The sequence below is a fragment of the Medicago sativa genome, chromosome 2 (genome assembly GCF_051527215.1).
Source record: "Medicago sativa cultivar Bolivia chromosome 2, Bolivia_mono, whole genome shotgun sequence".
Classification (NCBI taxonomy): domain Eukaryota; kingdom Viridiplantae; phylum Streptophyta; class Magnoliopsida; order Fabales; family Fabaceae; genus Medicago; species Medicago sativa.
This window is the reverse complement of record NC_140750.1, coordinates 82926164-82951320: the sequence shown is the minus strand read 5'-3', so window position 1 is coordinate 82951320 and position 25157 is coordinate 82926164. Positions and strand designations below refer to the sequence as shown.

General features: G+C 39.2%; 2 pseudogenes; one reads left to right on the top strand and one right to left on the bottom strand.

The window, feature by feature from the left end:
* The first annotated feature begins 992 nt into the window (after positions 1-992).
* LOC146951577 (uncharacterized) lies at positions 993-7539 on the top strand (annotated as a pseudogene).
* Positions 7540-9809: 2270 nt separating this feature from the next.
* On the bottom strand, positions 9810-10514 carry LOC146951576 (uncharacterized; annotated as a pseudogene).
* Between the last annotated feature and the right edge of the window lie 14643 nt (positions 10515-25157).

Genomic DNA, 25157 nt, shown 5'->3' with positions numbered 1-25157 from the left:
GATAGTAACTAAATAGTTAGTGACTTGTAGAGCAAGTTGCTACACACTTACCATATAAGTACCTAGTTTTGTATTCCGTTGATATACCTCATATGTTGTACCTCATATCAATATGTCATACTATAATCTTTATTCAATATCAATTCATAGTTTTACAACTCACCAAACAAAACTCTCTTCATTATTTATTCTCACCACATAATAGAATGTTTTGAACTCTCTCTTTTCTCTCATCATTGTGTGTAAGCATCAAGCTTGCACCAACAAATTGGTATCAGAAATTTTTTGGTTCTTATGCGTATAGGTCACATATTACAGGGTCGAATTCTCATCTGTTGCAACGATGAATGGTGGAAACGGAATTCCCAATTCATTTCTGATTCTTGATAGCGAGAATTGGGAAAGATGGGATAGCATACGAAATATTTGTGTGGCCTTCAATATGCTCTCGAGGTGGTTACCAATGGCGCCACAGAGCTTGCAAAAAACACAACTGAAGCTCAAAGGCTTCTTCACAGATATTCCAAGAACAGGGATTGCAAGGCGTCATATTGCATTCATTCAGTGGTTGATAATGCAAAATTTGACAGGATTGCTCATGCCGAGTTTGCAAAAGAGGAAATAGCAGGGAATGTGTCCAAGATTCAGAATCTTATTCATTTGATGAAGAGTTGTGGTGAAACTATGACAGAGAAGATGATAATTGAGAAGGTTATGAGAACCTTGACTCCTCACTTTGATCATGTCATTGTAGCTATTCAAGAATTTGGTAATGTTCCTATTATGAAGATATAATATCTTTTAGGGTCCGTGGAAGCCCATAAATTGAGGATAATTGAAAGAAAAGATGTCAAAGAATCAATTCAGGCTTTGCAAACTCAGACATGGAAGAGGCATGTTGGTTCTGAAAAGTCCAAAGGCAAGTATGATAAGGGTAACCAAAAAAGATGAGGAGAGAGAGTGAGCTAGAGAGAGAGAGAGAGGCGGCAGCCATGGGGGAAGCCTCAGGCAACCGCGTCGGCACCACTCGCCGGCATACGGGAGGGAAGGGACGCCTGCCAGGGTGGCACAAAGGGGAGGGGATTCAGGGGAATGGACTACGGTGAGCTACAAGCGTCGGAAAGCGATCCGACCGGGTGATCGAGGACAGGACAAGCTTAGGGTTTCTTCTCGGCATGGAGGATACAGGGAGGACCGGTTACACTCTTCAGGAAGACGCAATCAGGATCATTCTCAGGATTCACGCTATCTGTCATGTGATTCAAGAAATTTTGATGAATTAGGGTTTCCACTTATCAGCAACAGGTTTCATTCACGTACCAGGTTTCCTTCACGCACCAGGCTTCCTTCACGCACCAGGTTTCATTCACGTTCAAGGTCACGTCATCATCATTCACGGCCACACTATCAGCATCATCATTCTCGACCGCATTATCAGCATTCCCGACCACACTTTGATCATTCACGGTCAGGACCTTCTCAACATCATCATTCTCGGCCAGCATATTCTCCAGCTGCAGTTTCACGCCATCAATCCATGTCTGATCGTGGGAGATCATACAGTAGGCAGGGGGCACATTCCAGGCATTCCAGACATGTTTCTGCTTCTATTCCACCTGCTGCTTCATCACAAGGTAACAACTCAGTCCCTAGGGCTTCCTTCTATGTCACAAACTTACCTGATTATGTGCAATATGTTGATGTCCGTAAGGCTTTTGAGGTTTGTGGTATTTTGTCGGATGTCTATATGGCTAGAAATAGGAATGCCCGTGGTCAAAACTATGGTTTTTTGCGTTTTCTCAATGTGAAGGATGTGGTTAAGTTGCAGAAAGCTCTTAATAATGTATGTTTTGGTCAGAATAAAGTGTGGGCAAATATCGCACGCTTTGATAGGTTTGGGGAGGTTAAGAAAGATTTGTTGAAGGAGGTGGAGGATGGTAAGAAATCGGCGGAAGTGGGAGGAAAAAATAAGTCGAAAAATAATGCCGAAATTGAAAAAAAAAATATAAAAGAATCAAAAAATAATGGAGGAAAAAATAAGTCGAAAAATAGTGATGAAGGTAAAAAAATTATTGTGAAAGAAAATAATATTGAGGGAGAAAAAATCAATGAGGGAGTTTTTGATTCGGAGAAGGAAGGTATGTCGTTGGCTAGAAAGCAGACACTTGAACAGGTTAAATTATATGCTAAGGGTAGTGAGGAGGAAAGGGAGCAAGTTCGTTTAAGTTCCGTTGCGGGAGGCATTGGTGGTGCTAATGTCATACGTAAGTTTTTGTCTGATAATGAAGATGTTGTGTGGGCTCGGAAAGGGGCGTTGGCAAGAGTGCTAAATGGAGACTATATTCCTATTGTGCAACAGAAAATCATTGATGCTGGTTTTGATAATGTTCGGGTGTTACCTAGAGGTGGAGATAATGTGGTTTTATTTTGTCCCGGTGAAAAAGATATGATGTCCGTTTATTATGAAGCTGCTGATTTTTTTAACTGTTTCTTTTCTGATATGCGTGCTTGGTCCTTGGCTGAGGACATTGTGTCTGAAAGAGGTGTTTGGCTTCGGATCTATGGTGTTCCCTTACATGTCTGGCATTTTAAATTCTTTGAATTTATTTCATCATCTTGTGGGAGACTGTTAAAAATTGATCCTTGCACTACTAATTTGGAGAGGTTTGATTTTGCTCGTATTTTACTTAGCACAAAATGTTCTGATGCTATCAATGTGGTGGAGAATATTTTGATTGATGATAAACAGTATTGTATTAAATTTGTGGAAGAATCAGAAGCAGTTTTTGCTCGTGATGTTTGTTTTGAGGAAGAAGCTTCTGATAATGTTTCTGAATGCTCGGAACATTTTGAGGATTTGCATAATGAAGAACCCATTGTTGAGGCCCTTATTGATGATCTCAAGGAGGCTTGGGAGCACTCTGATGATAAGCAAATAGCAGCCCCCTCTGCTGCACCTTCAGCTGCTCAAAACAGCCATGTCTCGGCTTCTTTAGACATTCAACAACAACAGGTATCTTCACCTCTTGATCCTGTGCAGCCAAAAGATTTAGAAGGACAACCATCAGTCCCTTGTGCTTCTTCCAATAGTGTACACACCGGGGCAGCAAGCAAAATTAATTCAACAAAGGCAGCATCTTGTTTCAACACTGGAAACTCTTCATCAATTTCGGGTCCTTGGAGCTTTGACTGGATCAAGGATCATCATGTAGGTGATGCTGGTGTTGTTTTTTCACATAAAAAAAAAGAATAAGGTGATGAAACATCGGCATAAAGTTACTCATAATCCTACTCTTATTAGTCTCCGCCGTATTGCCCGTATGCCACTCAAAGATCGACAAAATTTAATTCATATGCTCAAGAAACTCAACAAAAAATCAGCAGCTCCCTCTTGTTCTATTGACAGCAAGAACAAAGAATGTTTGGACGCGAAATCATCTTCAACATCATCTGGGGAAGATTGGAAGAATTGGATTTCTTTGCATGATAAATCTAATGGTCATGGCAAAGATATTGTAGATATTGGCAAAGCTATTAATTTACAATTCAAGGGTGATTGTTCTAATATGTTCCAGGCTCTCTCTCGGCCTAATAATTTGGAGAGGAAGACAATGAAATGTGATGTAGGCGTTGAGGGAAGCCACGTCAATGTTGCGGTCCCTTCAGCAGGTTGTTAATTTTTGTGTTGTTACTATTCGTGTTGGTGGTCATCATGAAATTTATTTCTTATAATATAAGAGGGTTGGGGACTTTTGAGAAAAGAAAGGAAATTCAAAAGATTGTGAAATTTCACCGTCCGTGGATTTTATGTGTTCAGGAAACTAAGTTGGAAAGTATTAATGAGTTTCTTTGTTCTTCGCTTTGGGGTAATCAAAACTACGGTTTCTCTTACAGACCATCTGTGGGAGCTTCAGGTGGCATCTTAACTATTTGGGACACGGCGGAAGTTGATGTTATTATTACTAGGAGCTTGGCTCATGTGGTTATTATTCAAGGCAAAATGGTGAAAAATGGAGCTGATTTTTCTCTTGCAAATGTCTATGCACCGTGTGACCCCCTTCGACGGCAAGATGTTTGGACTCACCTTGGAACAATTATTGGCAATTTTAGAGAGTCTTGTTGGTGTGTTTGTGGTGACTTTAACGCTATTCGGTCTCCTGCTGAACGCAAGAGCAGAGTGGTTGGTTCTTTTATTGAAGATTATTCTCATTTCAACCAGTTCATTGATAGTAACATCCTTTTTGATCTTCCTCTTTGTGGTAAAAATTTTACTTGGTTTAGAGGGGATGGTGTTTCTATGAGCCGTCTAGACCGTTTTCTTCTATCCGAAGATTGGTGCGCTACTTGGCCCAATATGATGCAACGTGCTTTAAATCGCGGCCTTTCTGATCATTGTCCCATTTTGTTGTCTGTGGATGAAGAAAATTGGGGCCCTCGTCCTAGGCGCATGCTGAAGTGTTGGGGGGACTTACCAGGGTACAAACAATTTGTTAGAGATAATTTGCAATCATATCATATTGAAGGTTGGGGCGGCTTTGTTCTTAAAGAAAAACTGAGGATGATTAAAGGAAGCCTGAACACGTGGCATCAGAATCACACTCAAAACCTTGAAGGCCGCTTAAGCAACATTCAAGACCGTATTTCCTTTCTTGATGCTAAAGGGGAGGAGGATGATCTTTTATTGGAGGAAATTGAGGAGCTCCATTCTCTATCTTCAGACTTTCGTTCATTATCTCATATTAACACCAGCATGCAGTGGCAGAAATCTAGATTAATTTGGTTGAAAGAGGGAGATGCCAACACTAAGTTCTATCACAGCATTATGTCATCTAGGCGACGATCAAACTCCATTTTTTCCTTATCTGCTAATGGCGCTATTGTTGAGGGAGTTGAAGGAATTCGGGGACTGGTTTTCAATCATTTCTCATCTCATTTTCAATCTGTGGCTGCTGAAAGACCTTGCATTGAGAACCTCAATTTTAATATGCTTAATATAGTTCAGTGTGGTGAGCTAACCAAACCTTTTTCAGTTGATGAAGTTAAGCAAGCGGTTTGGGATTGTGACAGTTTTAAAAGTCCTGGACCAGATGGTGTTAATATGGGGTTTGTTAAGGATTTTTGGCCTGAACTCCGTGATGATTTTATGCGCTTCTTATCTAATTTTCACAAGAATGGTAAGCTGTCTAAAGGCATCAATAATACTTTTATTGCTTTAATTCCAAAAATCGAGTGCCCGCAGCGCCTGAATGACTTCAGACCAATCTCTATGGTTGGAAGTCTATACAAAGTTCTTTCCAAAGTTCTCTCCAATAGATTGCGAAGGGTTATGTCTAGTGTTATTTCAGATACACAATCAGCTTTTATTCATGGTAGACAAATTCTTGATGGTATTCTCATTGCTAACGAGATTGTGGAAGATGCTAAGCGCCTGAAAAAAGATTTGCTTTTATTCAAGGTCGATTTTGAGAAGGCTTTTGACTCCATTGATTGGTCATACCTTCAAGCAGTCATGAAAAAAATGAACTTCCCTACCTTATGGCGTAAGTGGATTATGGAATGCATCAGTACGGCCGCAGCTTCTGTCCTTGTTAATGGTAGCCCAACAGATGAATTCAAATTTGAACGGGGGTTGAGACAAGGTGACCCTCTTTCTCCCTTTCTATTTTTAATAGCAGCTGAAGGTTTGAATGTCATGATGAATTCTTTAGTAGAGGCTGGCCTATTTTCTGGCTACAAGGTGGGCGTCAATAATCATGTTTCCATCACTCATTTACAATTTGCTGATGACACCTTGTTGATTGGGGAACGAAGTTGGGCTAATATTCGATCTCTGAAAGCTCTACTTCTTCTCTTTGAGGCAACATCTGGTCTTAAGGTGAACTTTCACAAAAGTATGTTAATTGGTGTTAATATTCATGACTCTTGGTTGGCTGAGGCATCCTCTGTTCTTAATTGTAAATCGGGCAGAGTTCCCTTCCTTTATTTGGGATTGCCTATAGGGGGTGATCCTCGAAAGTTAAAATTTTGGCAACCGTTGATTGATCGTATTAAATCAAGATTATCGGGTTGGAAGAGTAGAAATCTCTCTTTGGGTGGCCGTTTAGTTCTCCTAAAGTCTGTCTTGTCCTCTCTTCCGGTCTACTTTCTTTCCTTCTTTAAAGCTCCCGCAGGTATCATTTCTTCTATTGAATCTTTATTTAACTGTTTTTTTTGGGGGGGCTGTGAGGAAGTTAGGAAAATTTCTTGGATTAACTGGGACACAATTTGTTCCAAAAAGGAGGAAGGTGGTTTAGGAGTGCGGAGGATTAGGGAATTTAATTTGGCTTTACTTGGTAAATGGTGTTGGCGGATGCGGATTGAGAACATGAGTTTGTGGTATAGAGTTTTATCAGCCAGATACGGCGAGGTAGGAGGTAAAATCGCCGAGGAGGGGAGGTTTAACTCTGTTTGGTGGAATAATTTGATAAATGTTAAAAATGGGGCTGATGTGGGAGTTGGGCGGTGGTTTGATGATAATGTGGGGCGGGAGGTAGGAGATGGTGCCCAAACTTTATTTTGGTGGGATCCTTGGATTGACGGGTTAGTTTTGAAGAATAGTTTCAGCCGCCTTTTTGATCTTGCTACTAATAAAATGGCAACGGTGGCTGAAATGTATTCTCTTGGGTGGGGGGGTGAGGGTGTAGCTTGGCAGTGGCGGCGTCGTTTGTTAGCTTGGGAGGAGGAGAAGGTGCGGGAGTGTTGTGATATTTTATCTAATATTGTTTTGCAGCCTACTCATCCTGACAGGTGGATTTGGCACTTACATGCCTCCAACAGTTATACTGTATCAAGTGCTTATAACCATATGTTGACATCATCTAGTAACAACTTGGCGGTTACTCACATTACTGAAATTTGGAACAAGGAAGTGCCCCTGAAAATCAGTCTCTTCGCTTGGCGCTTGTTACATGATAGATTACCAACAACGGACAATCTAATTAAAAGACACATTTTACATCCGAATGCTCAGTTATGTGTGGGTGGATGCGGAACGATAGAAGATGCAAAGCACTTATTCCTCTCTTGTGATTTTTTTGGCAAACTTTGGTATGGTATATCTCATTGGCTTGGTTACAACATAGTGTTTCCTGAAAACGTGTCAGACCATTTATATCAATTTGGCACCTTTAGCGGTTTTTCTAACAGCAAACACTCAGCTCTTAACCTTATTTGGCTATCATGTGTGTGGGTGATTTGGCTTGAAAGGAATGCTCGGATTTTTCATCAAAAAGAAGCTTCGTTTAACCAATTGCTAGATAAAGTTAAGCTTCAATCTTACTGGTGGCTCAAGGCAAATCGTCCTAATTTTGTTTTCTCCTATCATTCATGGTGGTTGAATCCTTTACCTTGCTTGGGAATATTTTTGTAAAAGGGCAACATTCTTTTTTTGAGCTTGTTTTTGTTATTACTTGTATTTGACTCTTTCAGCTGGGGTTTTGGCACTCCTTGTGCTGAAATCTCCAGGGTTTCAGTAATATAATCCATTTTAGTTTCTTCAAAAAAAAAGTATGATAAGGGTAAGAATAAGAAAGGGTCCTGGACAAACTCACAGAAGCACAAGAATGATGAGAAACCCAAATCCTCTGAGAAAGGAGGAGAGAAGTCTAATCATAAAAATAATAAATTTCAAGACAAGAAATCTTTTGAATTTTATAACTATGAGAAATAGGGTCACATGTCAAAGGATTGATGTACAATAAATGAAAAGGAGTTACTAAAGATACTGATGATGATGAAGCCAAAATGGCACAAGAGGATTATGATGATGAACCTCTGGTACTGATGGCAAAAGTTTTAGACGATTGCTCTGATTCTGCAACATAGTTTTTAGACACATGTTGATCCAATCATATGACTGGTCATAAGGCAAGGCTAATCAAATTTGATGATACAAGAAGCAAGATTAAGCTAACTGATAGTAGATCATTGCAAGAAGAAGGAGAAAGAAATATGGTCATCAAAAGAAGTATTGATAGATCAACAATCATTGAAGATGTATGTATGTGCCACAGTGCCATGTATGAAATGCAACTTGTTAAGTGTTACGTATAGAGAAAGAATTCCCAGTAACAATGAAGAATGACGTCCTTGAGCTGTTTGATGAAAAAAAAAAATAAGATAGTCATAAGATCTCCTTTGTCAAAGAATAAAACATTCAAGACTTTGATAAGTTCCATATAATTTCAATGTTTGAAAAATGTGGTTGAGCACAAGCAAATTTGATTATGGCACTTAAGGTTTGGTCATTTGAATTTTAGATCACTTAATCAATTAGTGTCACAAGAAATGGTGACTGGTTTACCATAGTTTTCAATGCTTGAGAAGCTATGTGAAAGATTCTTGGTAGAGAAACAACCAAGGTATGCTTTTTTTTTTTACTTACCAATGAGGTCCTATGCATATTAAAGGTTGTTGAGTTCTGTTCTTTACCCAAACGGTTTTGCTCATTTCCAAGTGAAAAGACTAATATTCCCCTACGCATGTTTACTCACGCTAGTGCAAATGTGAACGTAAGTTAACACACGTTGCATGAGTTAACATGCACTAGTGTTAATAGCAGCGTGAGTTAACTCAAGTTGCCATTTGCACTAGCGTGAGTTAACCCACCTTCATAGCAGACAACAAAAACTGCATTAAATGCAATGCAGTACTGAACAGGTAATTGGAAAGTAAAAAATGACCCGTAATCACGCCACATTCATAACTTAACCGAATTATGCCAGTTTAACAAGATTATCGGATAATACGACATAATCTATCAAAATTACACAAAAACATCGTTTTCCTCACAATCACGTAATCACACACAACGATCCAAACGGTCCAAATTTCACAAATTCGCCGGTAATGACCCTTAATCACTTAAACACACTTAATGACACGTAAACGATCCAAATTACACCAATTTGTCCATAAATTTATAAAATTACATAACACACATAAATGGTCAAAATTACCGAAATTCATCGTTAAATTACATAAACACAATATGAGATAAATGAGATAAAATAAATAGTTGAATAATTAGTGATAAAGTAATGCGAGCAAAAATTGGTGTGACATAACCGGCCACCAAAAACAATGGAAACGGTCCGCATACCTCATCTTTGAATGTCAACCATGCAATTGCAAATGAATCCTCCGTAGGAGAGTTAACCACATCTCTCCAAGCCCTCACTATTTTCTTAACAAGCTCACAATGCTTGTCATCATCCGCTTCCTTCGCATCTTTGCCAACAACTTTTGCTTTAGTAGGCTTGGCATTGACTCTACAATCCGTGATGCACCTAGATTTGACATTCTTCTCAATACGAAAATAGCAAAGTACATGGTCCGTTTTAGGGAGAAATTTGGCAACGGCTTTCATCAAAACGGGGTCCCTATCGGTGACAATCACCTTAGGCATGTTGCGTTTGGAGGTCAAAAGACCAACCAACATCTCAAGTGTCCAAATGAAGTTATTCTCTTTTTGAAAGGAAAGAAAGGCAAACGCAACCGAATATGTCATTTTGGTAGAGGTGACACCAACAATCTCAAATAACAGTATTCGGCAGGTATTGGTTTTGTAAGTGGAGTCCATGACCAAAACGGTGGGAAAAGTGTTAAGCATATCAATTGAATCCGGATGAGCAAAGAATAAGTCTTCAAGAGTGGTTTCCTTGCTATTTGCAATTGTGAAATAGACATATTGATGCTTCTCCAACTTTGTAATCAAGTATTACAACTCCATCTTGTCCTCTCTTTGCCCCTTGCGCCATCTAGTTCGCACATTATACACTTGCTTGATGAGTGTCACACTTTCTTTGTTTTTTTCCTTCAAATCTGTGAGAATATTCCTAGGCGCCACCAAGCTCATTGTCATGTCGATAACTCTTTGCTTCTCCTCCGCTTTTAGTCGACCCGCAAGAAGGTGACCGGATAACTTTGGCGCCAAGTCATGGTTGTGGATTCCACAAAGCATTGCAATCCACCAATCTTGTTTTTTTTTCTTTTCAAAGAAGCATTTCAACCTAAACGGACAATTACATTTCCTTGAGCTCGTGCCTTCAAGCTTCGGTTTCTTCCTCGTCTTAGGTGGCTTGTATTCACCACTCCTTTCACATTGCATCGTCATGTATGGCGTTATTGTACTAGATTTATCTATAGAAATAGTAAATCCGGCCCTAGTCGCTTGTCAACGAACCCAACCAAGTAATTCTTCTCGATTTTTCCATCTTTCATTTGTTGTATAAAATGACCCTTGTGTTTACTTGAATAACACGAACACCGGTAGGTATCGGTTTAGGCTTTTCTTCAAAGTTACCGGTAGGTTCCGGTTTTGCTTGGTTGTGAACAATGTGAGCTTGAAAAGGAATTTTCACTTTAAACTTAACATCATTGCTTGGTTTGACATCGCCGGATGCTACGCCTACGCTGGAAGCTTTGTTTTTGCCCGGTTTCGGTTCAACGGCATCCTCCGCCACATTTTCAACCATGTCACTCAATGGCTACTCAATAAAAAAATAACAAAGAAAAAATAAATAAATAACTTGTGCCGCAAGCAAAGCAAGTAAAAAAGTGGCGCAAAAATTCAAAATCTGGGCAACACAGTAGCGTGAGTTAACCCACGCTAGTGTTATCTTCCTGCGCAAGTTAACTCACGCAGCACTTACAACTAGCGCGAGTTAACTCACGCTCAACCCTATTTCTATAAAGGAAGAAAGGTGGGTTTAACCCGCGTAGGATCCCAGTAAAGTCGCCAATTATGTAGACCTTGATTTTCGGGTGTCAATCCATTAATTGGTTTTGAACCTTCAATCGTTTGGACTTCTCGATTTTATTCTTGGGAAGGGAAAAATGAGATTAAAACCCTTTTTTGGATCCGGGGGTTGGTTACGATTGGGGGAAGGTGTTAGGCACCCGCATCGTCCACGGTACTCCGTGGTAACCTCTTACCTACTTTATCTTTGTACTAAATTCATTTATTTATTTGAAAAAAAAATGCCTAAAGAATTCTAAGTGAAAGAATGGAGGGAGAAGAAGGATGATTTTTGTTGTTTTTTATTTGATTGATTTAGAAGGAATAAACCCTTGCCTACGTACCCTTAAAAGGGATCAAAACCACCGTAGTTCATTCTCAAAAATATATTTTTTGTGGGTTAGGTTGATTTTAATTTGTTTTTGAAAATGGTTTTTGAGAAGGATTGCGAGACCTCAAGGTATAGAAGAATAAAATGGGAGTGAGGCTGTTTCATTTTATTTATGAAATTTAGTCTAAGTTCATTTAAGTTTCATTAGAAATTTGATTAAGAAAATAAAGGAAAAAATCTCTTGGATTTGGATCCAAGGTTTATTAAGAAAATAATTTGACTTTTTGCTTATTTGATTTTTGAGATAAAAAGATTTTTTCTAATCTAACGGTAACTATCGTAACGATGCGAAAAATAAAGCGAACGTAAAGCGATAAATAAAGTGATGTAGTGTCGGTGCTTGTGTCGGTGTGTGCAATTACTACGCTATTACATTCCTTCCTAGATGCATTCTAAGGCAAGAAATAAAATGCGAAAAAATAAATTACATCAATTACCTAGAATACACACTAAAATCATGGAATTTAAGTAAATTGCAAGAATAAAAATGCATGAGATGATACTAGAAGCAAAGCAAGCATAATAAGATGATGAGGAATTTAAAAGCATTGCATGGATTATAAAAAAGAAGGCATGATGTCGAAATATTAAAGCAAGACACAAAGTGAAATTTAAAGCAAAAATAAAATAAAAAAGCCATGGAGATTAAAGCATAAAAAACTTGGAACAAAAACACAAAAAAATGAGTTAAGTATGCGTGAGTTAAAAACGGAATAATAAAGCACACAATAAAAAAACAGTATGTAAATGATTAAATCAAAGTATGAAATTTTGAAGAGTTGAAGAAAATAAAATTTAAGTGACCAGAGGTGTAAAACACGGAAACAGTGGTGAAATAAGTAAGACAGTAAAGCCCTTAGCATAAACTTGGGCCCAGACATAAAAATCCAGGCCGGTTCGGGTCACAAAATCACTGGATGGGTCGAACCAGACCAAAAGAGGCGGGTCACTACTTGGCTCAGGCAGGATCGATTTAGACCATCAGATGAATCAAAGGGTCCAGATCTGATTCCATAAGAAATCATCACAGCCAACGAATCAATCATCAAAGAGTTCTTAAAACAGCAGTACACAGTGCACCATAGAGAAACGCACACATAGGATTTAAAAAGAGATCAAGCAGTAGCCATCAGATTCTGGAACTATCCAGATCTGATGGCTTAGATCACGATAGAGCATGGAAAGCAGGCATACGCACATACATGGGATTATTCAAACAAAAATCAATATAAAAGCAAACTCAACAAAAAAAACCACATAACTCCACACACTTCTCTCTCTCTAAGTCGTTTCTAGAGAGATAGAGTCTGAAACCAGACTCGTCTTCTCCGTTTAAGCCAAAAACGCCGGCGCGGTGGCCGACCACCCTAAGGTGGCGGCGCCGCCGCCGGCAACCACTAAAATTGCTCCGACTTCAAATCTAAATACAGTTTTCAAAATACTTTTCTCTCCTCTTCTCATTTCTGAAAGCAAATTTTAAAAACAGGAACCAAATCGGACTAGATCTAAGAACAAAGATACGAACAAACTTCAACACTTACCTTCTGGATCGGTTCTGGATCGGTCGATAGAAAGCACTTCGTTCCTCTTTCACGTTTCGGACTCGATCTGCTCTTTTATTCTCTGATTCCGATTTTGTACAGCACAGACTCCTTCTCTCTATATCCGCGAATACGACTTCTTCTCCTTCACAGATTCTGTTCTGAGCTTGTTGTTGAAATCGGATTAGTTGTGTATTGAGGTGGTTGCGATTCAGAAATTGCTTGTTGTTGTTTCTGCTGGTGTGAAACTTGTGAGTGTGAGACTCGATTTAAATACTTGTGTTATGAATCCGATTCAAGTTGCTGCTAGGTTGTTTACGGTGATGGTAAAGGTCGTTGGTGAATTTGATTCGAATGAAAAAGAAGGAAAGATGGTTACGTGATGGTTTTATGATACTCGTGAGTTTAGATTTGTGTTTGGAGGTTCTTGATGATTGTGGAAAATGTTTTTGAAATTCATGTGTTCTTCATTTTTCTGGAAAAAGGTTTGAATATTCTTGAGGCTTTTGTGTTTGATCCGAAAAAGTAAATGAGATGGAGAAATTAGGGTTTAATTTTGTGCGGTTGTGTCAGTCTGTCCACAGTGACTGCAATTAATGATGTATTTATATTGTGTAAAAATAGGGTTTGCAGGTATTCTGATGATGTGTCTGTCTCTGATTGGACCACTTGTACCCTTGCTGAAGACTGGATCATACTTGAATAAATTTGGACCATGGACTAAAAAGGACATATAAGAAAAATAGAACAAAAACACTTCTAAAAGGAAACTAAAAAACGTGACATTAAGGGTAAATAATAATAATAAAAATGGAATCAAATAAATAAAATAAAAAGGAAACTAATTAAAGAGAAATTAAAAATAATGAAGCTAAGATAAATGAATTAATAAAAATGTAAAACTGTAGGTAACCAAATAATGAGGTATTTTAAAATATCTCTCTGCCGAAATTTCGTCTAAAACGACGAAGTTCCTCGGCTAAAAAAATGACTAAAATTTGTAAAAAAAAATGGTCAAAAATTGGGGTATGACAGATGCCCCTATTTAAGTTTCTTCGTCACGGGGATTGAAAAGATGAAATTTTTAAATTGACGGGTCGAAGAGACTTAAATATTAAGTACACCAATTTTTGACCAATTGAAATGCTGAGAATGCAATGTTTGTGAATGTAATGCTATGAATGTATGCGATGCAAGTATGAATGCAAAGACGACGAAAATAAACTGACTGGGGAACAAACTGATAGGTCACTGGGGAGAAAAGTTGTCTATTACCGACTACCGTGGTAAAGACGAACATACGGAAGATAACGCTTGTCTATTACCAACTGCAGTGGTAAAGACAAAAATGCGGAAGATAAAGCTTGAACGGACGATAAAGATCAGACAGAAGATAAAGCTTGAGACGGAAAATAAAGCTTAAGACGGAAAGTAAAGCTTGAGACAGAATATAAAGCTTAAGACGGAAAGTAAAGCTTGAGACGGAAAATAAAGCTTGAGACGAAAAGTAAAGCTTGATACGGAAAATAAAGCTTGAGACAGAAAGTAAAGCTTGTCCATTACCAACAGCCCGTGGTAAATGATGAAAATGGTAACAAAATCTGTTATCAATACAGGAGTACCTTAAGCAGGATACTGGGGAACTGATTAACATTGGTAAAGTGATTGTTTGACACAAGAGTATTTGCGGGCCATTAAGCTGATCCAAAACTTTTGTAGGGTATTAACCTGGTTCAAAAGGTGGTGGCAAGGTATTAGCCTGATCCAAAAAGTAACGGCAGGGTATTAACCTGGTCCAAAAAGGTACAAAAGACATTGGCAGGTGATTAACCTGGTCCAAAAGGCACAATAGACATTGGCAGAGTATTAATCTGGTCCAAAAGGTACAAAAGACATTGGCAGGTGACTAACCTGGTCCCAAAAGGCACAAAAGAAATTGGCAGGTGAGTAACCTGGACCAAAAGGTAAGGAAAAGACTTTGGCAGGGGATTAACCAGGTCCAACAGGTGCTAAAGAGATTGGCAGGTGATTAACCTGGTCCAAAAGGCAGGAGAAAACATTGGCAGGTGATTAACCTGGTCCAAAAGGTTCAAAAGATATTGGCAGGTGACTAGCCTGGTCCAACAGGCACAATAGATATTGACAGGGTATTATCCTGGTCCAAAGGGTACAAAAGATATTGACAGGTGATTAACCTGGTCCAAAAGGTACTAAAGAGATTGGCAGGTGATTAACCTGGTCCGAAAGGTTCAAAATATATTGGCAGGTGACTAACCTGGTCCAAGGACATTGGCAGGGGATTAACCTGGTCCAAAAGGTAAGTGAAGATCGAACTGAAAGGATACGACCAAACAAGACTACAGGTGACATCTCTGGAACATACACAATGGGGAAGACGCTTTTGAAATACAAATGAAATAAGACACAAGGTGGTCAATGCAATCATGTATGAATGATATTTGTATGCAAGTTATGTGTGGCTGAATGTTTATATGCATGAATATATGTATGAATGAATGTATGAGTACATGAATGTATGAATATATGACTGTATATGACAGGTGAACTTGATGAAACAAAACAGGACAGGTAAGACTGGAGATGGACATACATCGCAGTACAAACACTCGGCGATCTTCATTGGGGATAACATTACTGGAGATGAATCAATACATTGTCGGGGTAAAGCCCTTCAAACAAACCACTGATGGGGATAAAGCCCACATTCAAACCAGTTGGTGGGGTAAAGAGCCCAAGAATCAAAGCACTTGAAGGGAGAAACAACTCATTAATCAAACCACTGATGGGAGAGTGCCCCACAATCAAACTACTTGAAGAGAGAATGCCCCACAATCAAACCACTTGAGGGGAGAAAGCCCAATAATCAATCCACTTGGGGAAACATCTCATCAATCAACAGTTTGGCAGAAGTCGCCATCTCTGAGGGATAAAATACATCAATCAAACCACAGATGGGAGATACCGTCAACCAAACTATAGGCAGGAGTCGCCATTTCTCGGGGTAAAACTCATCAATCAACCATTCTGGCAGAAGTCGCCACTTAATCAAACCACTGGCAGAAGTCGCCATCAATACAACCATTGGCAGAAGTCGTCATTTGTAAACCAGCACCCAGTGTATTCTTTCCGTTTGGCCCACTTGAACTGTGATGCCTCTGTCTTTTTTATTCTTCTTTTTTGTATTGTTTTTTTTTTGAAAATCCCTAACTTTTGCCTAGATCGCCCTTTCGGGTTTTCAATCCACCGGGAATATATTTTTTGTATGCCCCTTAATTTTTGCCTGGACCGCCCTTTCGGGTTTTCAATCCACCGGGACGCTCATTTTTGGCTTAAGCCGCCCTTTCGGGTTTTCGACTTAGCGAGCTCTTTTTTTTGTATTCTTTTTTTTTTTGACAGAGGTCATCTCACAACTTTTGGTCATGCTTACCCTGCAGAGTTTAACTGTCCTTAAGACGGATGTTGATGTATGTTTCTACTACTCATAAGTTCAAAGAGGATGTACCTGTTGTTTATGCTTTTCAAAAGACATTAAAAAAAGTTTTTTTAAAATTTTTGCTTTAAGTATTCACATCAAAAATAGAAGAAAATTATGCAAACAGAATAAATGAGAATTTCAAATAAATGGGCACAGGCTCAAATTAATGTAAATGAGTGGTGACCTGCCAAAGGCGTGGCTCCACGGATTTTAAAAAAGTTTGGAAAATGGTAATTATATTGGAAAAGGTACATTGAACACAATAATCACTGTTCTCCCTAACAACTTTGAATTCCACTGTTCCAAGTCTTTAATTTGCAGATACTTCGTATCGAAGGTCTTTTGACAGTTGAAATGCCCCAGATGAACCATATCTGATTTGATGCAGTTACCTTGCCATAAGTCGAAGATCTTTTACCGGCTGAAATGCCCCAAGTGAGTCATGTCCGACCAGATGCAGTTACTTTGTCATAATCCTTAACTTTTGCATAGATCTCCCTTGCGGGTTTCAACTTATCAGGATAAATATCATTTTTTTTATCACTTTTTTTTTATGTCTCTAACTTTTGCATGGACAGCCCTTTCGGGGTTTCAATCCATCGAGACGCTCTTTTTTGCCTAAGCCGCCTTTTTCAGGTTTGCGACTTATCGAGCTTTTCATTTTTTCACTTTTTTTTACATGTCTCTAACTTTTGCATGGAGCGTCCTTTCGGGTTTTCAGTCCATCGAGACGTTTTTTTTACAAAGTATTTCTTGACTGCATCAGTGTTTACAGGACATTCAAGTTTGTCACCATCCTTTGTAATTAGGCAATCATTGCCCCTGAAATCGGGTAACATATTTTTGAGCACAAAGCCATTTTCTTGACATTCACGGGGACAAGCCTTCTTTGTCGCATTCTTGATATAACTGTCCATGACACACGACAATAACACTTTTAAACTCAATCAAGCTTACCTTTCATTGGAACTTCCGTTGACGGGACTTTGACCTCCATGTGGGGCACTCCATTTATATTGTATACTCAGGGATGGTGGGGGGGTTGTCCCTGTTGAAGTGTGCACTTGAAGTACAATATCTCTGCAAGGCAGATGGTAGCATCTCGTGCCAGTCTTTGTACATGAAAGTCCTCTTCAGAACAATCTTTCCTTATATTTGCAGCTTCGATGGCCAATATGCCCCAGTAGGCGAGAAATCTCATTGGAAACTTCTTCATCATCCTCCTCTTCTCCAGCCTCATATACAAGGAACTCAAAGTCGAGAGAGAGTACATGGTTAAAGTGTTCAACGGGTTTATTAATGCATGATTTGATTATTGATATAAACATTATGATTATGCAGATATGTGGCAATGATTAAAGAAAAAGAAATTTTTTGGTTTTTTGTATTACCATTTTTTCCAGAAAAAGCACAAAATAAAAACAAAGTCGGGATCAAAGCGACCTTTTAATTAATGATGAAAATCCATAAAGCAAAAAGCCCTAACCAAGTTCACTCTCGCCTCGGGTGGGACGAAAGGATTTTTTTTTTTTGAAAAAGCATAAAGCAACAAACAAACATATTAATTAAACAGATGAGTAGTAGAAATAAACATCAGCAACGACCCAATTGCAGCTGAACATTCCCTGTATCAACATCAGGTTCCAAGATCCGATAGCAGATTAACTGGCATATTCGAATTCAAACTCTTCAAAAGGTATGAGGTTTTTTTCGGATCAACTTCTGCACTATCTTCTGAAATGCAAAACATTGTTCAATATCGTGACCTGATGCCCCTTGATGGAAGGCACAAGAAAGATCAGCTCTATACCCTGCTGGCAATAGGTACTGAAAGAGGTGCCTTGGTGTGGATCAATTCCTTTCAAGCAACCTTGGGAACAAATCTGCATACTTCATAGAAATGGGATCAATCCGAGTTCTTAGAGGCTGCTGTTGTGGCTGTTGTTGATATTGCTGAAACTGGGGTTGATAACCCGAACTTTGAACATCATTTGTGACAGGCATAACAACGGCGACAAGGTGATAAGCCAGATACTGTTGTTGAGGCTGACTCTCCTCCACACTCATTTCCTGGTATTCCTCCTCTGAACCATCAGTGGGATCAATTTCTTTGATCAAATGTCCTTTTCGGACCCATTCTTCAACACGCATGCCCGCGCTCATCATATCTGCGAAATTACCAGATGCACTTGCAAGCATATGCTCAAAATAGAACGGATCCAGAGTTTCCAGGAAAATCTCGGTCAACTCATTCTCTTCTAGAGGTGGACGGACTCGGTCAGCGACATCTCTCCATCACTAGGCATAAGCTTTGAAAGATTCATTATCATTCTGGGTCATGGCCTGCAGTTCCTTTCTGTATGGGGCCAAGTGCAAGTTGTAGTTATACCGCTGGACGAAAGCCTCACACAAATCACTAAAAGTTTTGATATCGACCTTGTTGTTATACCCTAATTTTGGACCTAAAAATACTTGTTCAAAATTTCCTTTCATCTTTGATATATGTCTATTACTCCTATTGCCAATTTACTATTTTTTACACTGACATTTTACTCTGCTTTATCTCTCAACTTAGCCTTACAATTCTTTTCAACTGTGTATTTGTCCCTGTTTTCTTGCATTTCAGGTCATCCAAAAAACATCTTTCTTGCATTTCAAGTCATTTGAATCTGTCTCTGATCCATTGCATCTTTCTCTGCATTTTATTCCAATGTTATTTGCAAAATTCATGAAAAAGGGTATTTTAGTCATTTCCTATGTTAAAATTTCTTTCAATCTTTGAAAAATTGTTTAAGTCTTTCCAATTGGTTTGAATAAGACTTCATCTCAATTCTATGTCAAAATCCATTTTAAAAAATTGCATTTGAAGTTATTTTGAGTCAGTTTAGCCCCTAGGGGCATTTTAGTCTTTTCATGTGTTAAAGTCCTGTTTAATCTCTTAAAATTGTCTCTGAGTCTTTTAATTTGCTTGTATAAATTCTTGCGTTAATTCTCTGTTAAAAATCATTTTAAGAATTGCATCTGAGTCATTTTTAGTCGTTTTAGTCCCCAGGGGCATTTTGGTCATTTCACACGAAATTTCGACAGAGAGAGGTTACTTTAAAGTACCTCATTTAAGTAATTGGTTCGTTTTAGTCCATTTTGTGTTTTTTATTGGTTCCACTTTACGTTATTTTCCATTTACCAATTTTAAATTCAATTTTATTTTTATTTTCCATGTTAGTCCTCAAAATTTTCTAAATTTACATTTCAGTCCTTCAAACTTTTAAAATTGCACTTTAGTCCTTTTTCATTTATTTCTTTTAAAGTATTTTTTTTAATTTTAGGTTTTAGTCTTTTTAGGTCAAACTTTTATTTTAAGGCCTTTTTTGGTCAATTTCAGTTAAGTCCTTTAGTCCTTAATAATTTTTTGCAGGTCAGTCCTTCGAATTCAAAAATTTGCAAAGAGGCCCTCAAGTCCAAAATTCAGTCCAGTTTCGAATCAAACAGGTCCAGTCCAGGTGTCACGAATTCATTGGTCAAGGCAGTACACATGTCAGCTATAAAAGGACCCCAATCATTACCATTCCATTCAGAATTGAACAACTCAGCAAAAATTACCACAAACACGTTTCACTCTCTCTCTCTCTCTCTCTCTCCTCCAACAGAATCAAAACCACTTTTCATCAAGAACATGATGAAGTTCGTGAAGAACTTCATCATCTAACAAACCCTAACCATTTCCAGATTCATCCAAAACAAACACAAATCCACAAATTCATCACCAAATACACAAAATCAACACAAATTTCCAAAGATCGAAGCCAAAACACTTTCAATTCAACAAGAATCTTTTCGAATTTAGCGAAGTTCTCAGTGATTACTTGCGTAATCATCATCATCGAACTTTATTCCTTGCAATTCAAGCGTGAATTCGTCAAGACGAATTCAACACGATCACAAGGGAAGTGTTGAGAGAAAGAAGAAGAAGGGTTGAAATTCGAAGTAAACCAGAGAGATCATATTCGAAGTGAATCAGAGAGGAAGAAGACGAACAACAACGAAGTACTTACCAGAAGCTTAGAGAGAATCTGAGAAGGTCTTCTTCGTCTTCTCACTCGAATCTTCATTCGAAACCAAGTAAGCATACGAATCCCTCTCATTTTTGTGTTTAAATCATCATCGAAGGTTCACAATCAAAATAAACGGTGAAACAAGATAGATCAACAAGTCCTAAGACTTGTTCATTCGAAAAAAACTGAAAAAGCTTGAAAAGGTTTGAAAATCGAAACCCTAAAACATAGATCTGCCATAAATCACCATTTATTTTGTAAAATTAGATGTGAATTTGTAATCAGCATGGAAAATGATACAGATTAGGGTTTTGAATTGACGAACGGTGAAAACACCAGTTAAGCCTTGATTTTCGAAGAATATACAAAAAGAGAATGAACGGAATCCGTCGTTCTCATCGGAGAAGACGACGACTCCGTCGTTCCATAAGGTTTACAAGGTGTTCATCACCTTCCTCTTGTCCAACAGCGCCGTTAGGGTTTGTAGGTTAGAGAGAAGGAAGAACGAGAAAGTCTGAAAGGAAGAGAGAGAAAGAAGAGTTGAAAATGAAAGGGAACCGGTCCACATGTTTTTATAGGAGCGTGAACCAAACCGGTTCACCTGAACCAGTCTGGTTCACCTCCAAACCGGTCCCTTATCCTTTGTTTCACCATCAGATCAACTCTGTGACACGTGTACGTCCTGGATCTTGTGTTTCCATGTGCCTTACCCTGCTTATGATGTGCCACGCGCCCTCAACCCTTGGATCTAGGGTTTGAGAAGGAGCTGGGTTGATCTAAGGGCTGTAAAGCAGTTTGATCACCCAGATCCAACTCAAACCTTTGGGCTTGGGTCTGTGTTTACTGAATTTCGTTTTCCCTCTTTTTTTTGCTATTTTAACACTGTTTGTTGATGTTTACACCCCTGCATGTTTATTTTTGTGCTATAAAACTCCATGAATTTTTTTTATGTGTTGTTGGTATTTTTCTTAACCTTTTTGTGATGTTGTTATGTGTTAAATCTTGATTAAAAAATATGTGGTATTTTCTAGTTAATTGTTTTCTATGCTTGTTAAAATTTGTGAAAGTTTTATATGCTCTTGTGTCTAAAAATCCTTTAAAAATTCTAAAAAATTTCATACACATTTCTTGATAGTTTTGTGATATTTTTGTGATGATTTTTACATACTAAAACTTGGAAATAATAATGTGATGATTTTCTTGCTACTTTGTGATGTTTTGTATTAAAAAATTTGTGAAAATTTGCTTGGTTCTAGTTCCAATTTCTTGATAAATGTTTGTGACTTATACCATATGATTTTGTGAAGTTTTAGCTACTGTTTGTATGTGTTTCTTGCTGCATGTGAATATGTGTAATTACTTTCTTGTTTTACAAGTCATGTAAATAATGTGTGTATGTGAAAATAAAGTGCTAAGTGTGCCTAAAAGATACATCATAATTCTTGACTTGAATGTGTCCTCATAATTCTCACTTTATTGATTACAATAAAGCCTTTGAAACCTTGTCATGATGTGAGGATTATAGGTCATATACTTGTCTTGATAGTATGGTAAATTTTAGGTGAATTTAGCTACTTTTAGGTTGATAAACATTGTAGGAATGGGAAAGACTAAGTCCTACAAGTTCAAGGAAGTGGATTTGGCTAGTTTGAGAGATTTGGCACTCAAGATTGAGGATCCGACTGGTTTCCGACATCGTTACGGGGCTTTACTTACTATTCTCCAGACTAATGTGGATGAGAAGCTTGTGCACACTCTAGTGCAATTCTATGATCGGGACTATCGATGCTTCACTTTTCCCGACTTCCAGTTGGTGCCTACTTTAGAGGCTTATTCTTGCTTGATGGGTCTATCTATTGCTAAGAGGGTACCCTTCGCGGGATTTGAGAATCCTCCTACTCCATTGGTTATTGCTAAAGATCTCTATCTCAAGACCACCGATGTCTCCAAGAATCTTGTCACTAAAGCTCGTATCCGAGGGTTCACTTCAAAGTATCTACTTGACAAAGCCAACCTCAAAACCACTTGTCAAGACACTCTTGAGGCTATTTTTGCACTCCTCATCTATGGGCTTATTCTCTTTCCAAATCTTGATGACTTCGTGGATATGAATGCTATTATGATCTTCCGCTCCAAGAATCCGGTTCCTACTTTGCTAGCTGACACATACCATGCTATTCACGATCGATCCGGCAAGGGTCGTGGATACATTCTTTGTTGTGTGCCTCTCCTCTATAGGTGGTTTATTTCGCACCTTCCGAAGTCTTTCCATGACAATCCAGAGAATTGGTCCATTTCACAGAGGATTATGGCTCTCACTCCTAATGAAGTAGTTTGGCTTACTCCAGCTTCTAGAGTTAAGGAAATTATCTTTGGTGGTGGGAAGTTTCTTAATGTACCTCTTCTTGGTACCCGGGGTGGAATCAACTATAACCCGGAACTCGCCTTGCGACAATTTGGTTTCCCGATGAAAGAAAAGCCCATCAATCTTGCTACATCTCCTTACTTCTTCCACTACTCCAATGCCCCCACGGGGAAAAGAGAAGATTTCATGGAAGCTTGGTCTAAGCTTCGAAAGAAAGAGGTGAAGCATATAGGTTATACGCAGTGGGTGATAAACCAAGCTGAGGAGATTGGTATGCCTTACCCCCACCATGAGATATGTGTCAGCATCAATTCCAGCCATGCCTTTTCCTCTACTTCCGCCTACTCAGGAGATGTATCAGGAGCACCTAGCTATGGAGAGCCGAGAGAAGCATCAGTGGAAGACTAGATACTATGAGGCTGAGAACTTGATCATGACTTTGGATGGAAAGGATGAGCAGAAGACTCATGAGGTCTTGACACTGAAGAAAGAGTTGGCTAAAGCTAGGAAAGAAATTGAAGAGAAGGATAAGATGCTTATGAGGGACTCCAAGAGGGCTAGGGGTGCCCGTAACTTCTATGCACGATACTGCAGCTATGAGTCTGAGTCTGAGGATGATGCTTCCACTTCCTATGCTTGAGGATTCCTTTTTCCTGTTGATTGTTTCCAGTTGTTTATGTTGTTTTACATTTCAAAGTCTGTCCCTTGGCTTAGTATTTCAAAGGGAATCATCTTGTAAGGCTCTATGATGTTTGTTTGTTTTGTCTGGTTTTGATGTTTCAGCTGTTTAGTAATGTTTACAAATTTCTAATTTGTCTAAAACCCTTTGATAACACAAAAAAAGAGTCTTTTCGCATATGCATTAACACATCTCATGCATCATATGCATTCATTGGTCACAAAAGACTTCTCTCGTGCTCATTGCCTCCTGGTTTTGTCCGCCGCAGTCTGAAAAGTGGCTCGTGCTCGTAAGGTTTACCAACCAGACAGAATTCATCAAACAAGATTTTACAAGAGAAGAATCATGGCTAACTTTGAAGAAGAAAATGCTCAGCTCCGTGCCGAATTGGCTGCTATGAAAGAAGACTTGGCTAAGGCTCATGACGCTATGTCCACTATGATGGCTGCACAAGAACAACCAGCCACATCTGTCCCAGCTTCTACTGAAGTGATTCCAGCTATCCCACTATCTACTGTGATGTCTGATGCTCGGTTTGTTATGCCCAATGGACGTCCTTATGGACTCTCAACTTTCTATGCTCCTAATACTGCGGCTGGTGTCTCTGGTTTTGCTGGTCAAGGACAAATTCCCGTATCCACCTCTATGCCTCAAGTAACTACTGTTGTTACCGATCCTATTGTCCACACTGTGCAACAGGTGATTGATGTTGATACTCCGCGTGGACAAGACCCTGTAATGGAGGCTATGAGACAACAGTTAAGAGAGTTGGTTGGAGAACTCCGTGAGGTCAAAGCTAGCCGTGGGAACGGTGTTTCTGCTAAGGCTCGTGATCTATGCCTGGTGTCCCGATTTGAGATTCCTAAGAAGTTCAAAGTGCCAGATTTTGACAAATACAATGGAACTTCTTGTCCACATAGCTATGTCATTCGGTACGTCCGAAAGATGGCCAACTATGCAGGTAATGATGCGCTGATGATCCACTGCTTCCAGGATAGCTTGATGGAAGATGCGGCAGACTGGTATACGAGTTTAAGCAAAGAAAATATTCATACTTTTGAGGAACTTGCTGCTGCTTTTGAAAGTCATTATGAGTTCAACAACCATTTGAAGCTGAATAGGGATTCTCTTAAGTCTTTGTCTCATAAGTCAGATGAAACCTTCCGTGAATATGCTCAGAGATGGAGAGGGGCAGCTGCCCGTGTTTCTCCTCGACTCGATGAGGAAGAATTAACACAGACATTCTTGAAAACTCTGAAGAAGGAATATAAGGAAAGAATAATAGTCTCTGCTCCGAACAACTTCTCCGACATGGTTACTATGGGAACTCGTCTAAAGGAGGCTGTCAGAGAGGATATCATTGTTCTTGAGAAGGGAGAATCTTCAGCCAATGCACCAAAGAAGTTCGGTAATGGCCACCACAAGAGGAAGGAATCCGAAGTAGGGATGGTATCCGGTAACCAATCTTCAGCTACTATCGCTCCTATTAATGCTGCTCAGTTGCCTCTGCCCTACCAATACATGCAGTACTCTCAACATCCTTTCTTCCCACCATTCTACCAGCAATATCCTCTGCCACCGGGTCAACCACCAGTGCCCGTTAATGCCATTGCTCAACAAGTACAACATCAGCCTCCTGCTCAACAGCAGCAGCAACAACAACAGGGTCCTCGGCTCAAGACTTATTTTCCACCAATACCAATGCGGTACGCTGAGCTGCTCCCAACTTTACTTGCTAAGGGCCACTGCGTCACCAGACCAGGCAAACCTCCGCCTACGCCATTGCCCCCCAGGTTCCGACAGGATCTCACATGTGAATTCCATCAGGGTGCTCAAGGCCATGATGTTGAGGGTTG